This window comes from Lepidochelys kempii, chromosome 1 (assembly GCF_965140265.1).
Source record: "Lepidochelys kempii isolate rLepKem1 chromosome 1, rLepKem1.hap2, whole genome shotgun sequence".
Classification (NCBI taxonomy): domain Eukaryota; kingdom Metazoa; phylum Chordata; order Testudines; family Cheloniidae; genus Lepidochelys; species Lepidochelys kempii.
This window is the reverse complement of record NC_133256.1, coordinates 6641672-6647340: the sequence shown is the minus strand read 5'-3', so window position 1 is coordinate 6647340 and position 5669 is coordinate 6641672. Positions and strand designations below refer to the sequence as shown.

Below are 5669 nucleotides of genomic sequence, written 5' to 3'. Positions count from 1 at the left end.
TTGGAAGGAGTTTGGGTTTTGAACTATGTTCACACTCTTCTCAGATTGATCACTTACCCATGGCTGCAGATGCTCTCGGCCGGATCCAGCTGCTGAGAAAGTTCTGTCCTTGCATTCGCGACTGCTAGTGTCCGATGGTTCCATAGTTCCAGCAGAACCTAGCAGGGGCGGGAAGTCACTGTCATGGAGTGACTAGGTAGCTTGAATTCAGAGACAGAATTTGGATCACAGCCCCCAAGCGAGATAGGGATTGAAGCACAGCAAGGCTAAATGATTTACCCAATGTCACACAGCTGCGGCAAAGCTGAGATATTAACCCTGGTCCCAAGCTCACCCCTTAAATACCAGACCATCCTTCCTCTCTAGGAAGGGAAGCTACTCTGTACATCTCTCCGAGCGTCTGGAGAGAAACAGTCAGCTAGATTCTCATGGGTCACTGAAGAGTCACCGCCAAAGCTTGGAAACATGTCACTGCATCGGTTACACTCAGGCCATCTGCCTGACGATGCAAAGAGCCTGAAACAATAGTTCTGAGAGGTGCACAAATTGACTCATGCATCTCAATAGAGTGTTAACTCCAAGGCCCACTGCACATGGGGTTCCCTGCCAACATCATCGCAGCAGATATGCAGCACATTCAAGCCCCTCCAAGCAAACCTTTGTGGCTAGGGTAAGTACTGGATGGGGACCCTGGCTGCTATCCCTGCCTCTCTGGGAAGCAGAAAAAACCCCTGATGTTGCCCTCTGCCTTGGAGTGGCAGGGACACAGTGACATGCAGGCTTCAGTCACAGGAGTAGGTTTAGAGAGCCTTATGTCATCTGCCTAGGCCCCAGATTGCCTTAATCCTGCCCCGTCTTTGAACAGTCTCCAGGACAAGATGGACGGCAGCATTATAGACAAACCCTAAGGCTATATGGGGGTGGAGTAGGGGGTTAATCCATAGCTTTTTGCGGTGCATCAGGTAATGCACAGAATGCAAGCTTCAGCAATAGGGTACACACGGGACAGTGCGCCCTCCGTCAATGCACATAGGGTACGTATGGCAGCAGTGTGCGGAGAACTGAAAGTGAGGCATCCTTGGAGGGCACCCCATGCACCTTTGCTTTGTTGCTGAGCAGCATACATTCTGGGATTTCCTTGCAGTGCATTGCGGGACGCTTAGCAGAAGCCAGGCTAGTTCCAATTTCTTTTAAAAGAAAAATCCCATGATTCATTTGTCTCCATCTCATACTCCCTGGCTGGGTGCGTTAGCGCCATTTCTGAACTGTTGTTGGCCAGCATGGATCCCACAGTGCTCCCTGCTGCTATGCTGACAACTTCAAAGACACAGAAGCCGCTTGGGTGTATTTCAGCCCCAAATTTGGATAAAATTTGGCTTGCGACTTCACCCGCCACACCATCCAGCGGGTGTAGCAGCAGCAGCTCCTCCAGCAGCAAGTAGGCCGGCTAATTTTCCAGGTTTAAGCCAGTCCGGTTATTTTCCTAAGATTTGTCTCCTGTCCAGTACTGAGACAAAACCAGGCGTGGTTTTGTCTAGTATTACAAAGGACTCTATTTTGAAGAGTGCACCACTCTGCCCTCATTAGTGCAAACTTAATTATTTTCTGTGCAAAATGAACAGTTGCCTCCTCCCAACAGAAACTTAAGGTTTTTATTATTCAACAAACTATTATGTAACAAACGAACCTTCAGCTGAAGAGAAAATGCAACAACTTTTAATAAAACACATTTTAAAAAAACGTTATTTATCCGCAAAGAAGCCTTTCATGAAAACAGCAAAGTGCAACAGGGCAGTACAGGGCATGACAAGGAGTGTCAGGGCTTAAAGTCACAGGTCAGTATAGATCTCTCTTCTGCCCCTGGAATTCTGCAGGGGCCAGTCCTGGTTCTGGCACTACTCAATATTTTCATTAATGACTTAGAGACCGGCTTCGCTGATTGGTTGCCGGAGGGCGGGGAGGGAAGCTGTGCTCACAGCGTGGGCGGGGCAGAGGCGGTGAGCTCCCCAGTCAGAGAGCGCCATGGCCAGCTATCCATACAGGCAGGGTTACCCTGGATCAGCAGGGCCAGCCCCAGGTGCCCCGCAGGGTGGTTACTATTCCAGAGGCCAGTATGGAGGTGGGTTGCCTCCTGGTGGTCCCTATGGCAGCTCAGCACCTAGAGGCCCCTCTGGACCACCATCTGGTGGAGGAGCTTGTGGGCATCCCACCTCAGGGGGAGCACCATCTGGAGCTCCTGGGGGACCTTACGCAGGAGGCCCAGCCCCAGGAGGGTCTTATGGGCAACTATCTACCAATCCCTATGGTGCCCTTCAGCCAGGACCCTATGGAGCCCCCGGAGTTCCTGCTGGTAACATGCCACCCGGCGTGGACCCGGTGGCCTTTTCTTGGTACCAGACAATGGATGCTGACCGCAGTGGCTACATCTCCATCAAAGAACTCAAGCAGGCCCTGGTCAACTCCAACTGGCCTGCATTTAATGAGATCTGCCTTATGATGATTAACATGTTCGATAAAACAAAGTCAGGACGGATCGATATCTTTGTGTTCTCAACCTTGTGGCGCTTCATCCAACAGTGGAAGAACCTCTTTCAGCAGTATGATGGAGAAGGTCAGGTTCCACCAACCTCAGTGAGCTGCAGCAGATAGATATAACTTGAGCCCCCAGTTCACCCTGTTGCTGCTGTCCCATTACTCTCAGAGGGCTTCTGTCATAAATATAAAGGGAAGGGTAAGCCCTTTTAAAATCCCTCCTGGCCAGAGGAAAAATCCTCTCACCTGTAAAGGGTTAAGAAGCTAAAGGTAACCTCGCTGGCACCTGACCAAAATGACCAATGAGGAGACAAGATACTTTCAAAAGCTGGCAGGAGGGAGAGAAACAAAGGGTCTGTGTCTGTTGGTATGCTGCTTTTGCCAGGGATAGAACAGGAATGGAGTCTTAGAACTTTTAGTAAGTAATCTAGCTAGGTATGTGTTAGATTAGGATTTCTTTAAATGGCTGAGAAAAGAGTTGTGCTGAATAGGATGAATATTCCTTTGTGTGTGTCTTTTTTGTAACTTAAGGTTTTGCCTAGAGGGATTCTCTATGTTTTGAATCTAATTACCCTGTAAGGTATCTACCATCCTGATTTTACAGAGGGGATTTCTTTACTTCTATTTACTCCTATATCTATTAAAAGTCTTCTTGTAAGAAAACTGAATGCTTTTTCATTGTTCTCAGATCCAAGGGTTTGGGTCTGTGGTTACCTACGCAAATTGGTGAGGATTTTTACCAAACCTTCCCCAGGAAGTGGGGTGCAAGGGTTGGGAGGATTTGGGGGGGAAAGACATGTCCAATCTACGTTTCCCAGTAAACCCAGTTAGAGTTTGGTGGTGGCAGTGGATATTCCAAGGACAAAGGATAAAATTAATTTGTACCTTGGGGAAGTTTTAACCGAAGCTGGTAAAAGTAAGCTTAGGAGGTTTTCATGCAGGTCCCCACATCTGTACCCTAGAGTTCAGAGTGGGGGAGGAACCATGACAGCTTCCAACTCCACCATCCAGCTGGATAGCTTCATTCAGCTCTGCACCCACCTCCAGAGCACGACCAAAGCTTTCCAGAAGAATACTGGCAGGGTAGACAGCGTGCGGCTCAGCTATGAAGACTTCCTCACTCTGGCCGTGACTCGCATATTGTGACACGTTGGGATGTTTCTTTGCCTGAGGGTAGCGAGGGAATGTTGATAGGCTGGAAATGAGTCACCAGGAGTGATCAATCAGCCCCTCTCGCCTGGATATGTATGTCCTCCAACAGGAGGGATAAACCCATTCCATTTCCTCTCCCAGCTTTGTAACCAACATGAATAATGGAGCAGAGAATTTGCTTATAGAATCAGAGGATGACACCAAGATGGGAGGGGTTGCAAGTGCTTTGAAGGACAGGATTAGAATGCAAAACAAATCGGAGAATTGTTCTGAAATGAACAAGATGAAAGTTAGTAAGGACAAGTGCAAACTACTACACTTAGGAAGGAAAAAATCAAACGGGGAATAACCGGCAAAGCAGCAGTACTGCTGAAGAGGATTGGGAGGTTATAGTGGATCACAAATTGAGTATGAGTCAACAACCTGAAGTAGCAAAAATGGTGAACATTATGGGTGCATTAACAGAGCGTTGTATGTAAGATGGAGGAGGCAATTGTCCTGCTCTACTCAGGACTGGTGAGGCCTCAGCTGCTGTATTGTGTCCAGTTTGGGTGCCTCGCTTTAGGAAAGATGTGGACAAATTGGAGAGAGTCCAGAGAAAAGCAACAACGGTCAGGTTTTCTACATGATGAGGAAACCTGTTAAAAATGAGGAAAACGTTAAAAAACTGAACATGTTTAGTCTTGAGAAAAGAAGATGAGAAGGGACCTGATACTCCTCAAATATGTTAAGGGCTGTTATGAAGTGTAACGTGATCAGTTGTTCTCCATGTTCACTGAAAGTAGGACAAGTAGTAACAGGCTTAATCTGCAGCAAGGGAGATTTGGTTAGTTTCATCTTCTAAATATTATCTAGGAGAATAGTTAAACACAGGAACAGGCTTCCAAGGGAAGTTGTGGAATCCCCACCACTGGAGATTTTTAAGACCAGGCTGGACAAACACCTGCCAGGGCTGGTCTAGGTTTACTTGGCCCTGCCTCAATGTAGGGGGCTGGACTAGATGACCTCTCAAGGTCCCTTCCAGCCCTACATCTCCGATTCTTCTAGTTCGTGGGACTTCTAGTGTTGAGTGCCAAGGCTTGAAGTTACTATGGGTGATAGAGGGCTCAAAAGGGCTAGGGACACAGGCACTACTGTCCTCAGGACCCTGAGAGCACTGTTGCAAGGGGTAGGGTGGGGAGCATCTGCTGCTGTTCCCAGTACAGGTTTACAATGGCACAAATGATGCCCTGGCACCCGGACCGTGGCCCCAGGATCCTGCTCTGCCTGCGCTCCGCCCCAAGGCCCTGCTCCCATTTGGCCCCGCCCGCCCTGCCCCGCCGAGGCCCAGCCCGCTCCCCTCTGCCCCCTCCCCCTCTTGCAAGTGGAGCCTTGGGGAAGAGGCAGAGGGGGCAGGGCCTCAGTGTGGTGTGCAGACGGAGCAGGTGGTGGGGCTACAGTCCAGGGCCCACAAAAGATTAACCTGGCCCTGGTTGTTCTGAGTAGCCTGTACTGTCCAGGGGCTTCAGTACACGGCTGGGTGCTGGTTTGCAGCACTGCACTGCCCACTGCCCTCATCAGTAACACACACTGCAATGTGGCACTAGACTTTGCATTGCCTCCAGGAGTTGGCTCTGCATTTCCCCTGTTCCACACTCTCTGTGGCTGTTGTCAGGGAAAGCATGGTCATGGCCAAACTCTCAGATCCCCACTGTCCTCAACCATTGCCTCCACCTCTCTGCATTTTTGGCGGGGGTGGTTTGGGACTAATGATGTTCGTGAACAATTAATTCATCAGGAGCTTGCCAATTTTCTCCCCCTTAGTTTTCCTAGCCACTCAGCTGTTGAGGAAGGTCTAAGCCAGTGCATGTTCTGTAGCTGAGGGGGACATTAAAACACTGAAAAGTGTTCAGATTAGAGCGAGGCTGGGACAGGAATTTCTTTAAGATGCATTTCTGGCTCTACTTCCCTGAGATACTTCTCAGTCTAGGGGGAACCTAGGAGAT

General features: G+C 49.1%; 1 pseudogene; it reads left to right on the top strand.

Annotated features, from left to right (window-relative positions):
- Positions 1–2022: 2022 nt before the first annotated feature.
- On the top strand, positions 2023–3678 carry LOC140898711 (peflin-like; annotated as a pseudogene).
- The last annotated feature ends 1991 nt before the right edge of the window (positions 3679–5669 follow it).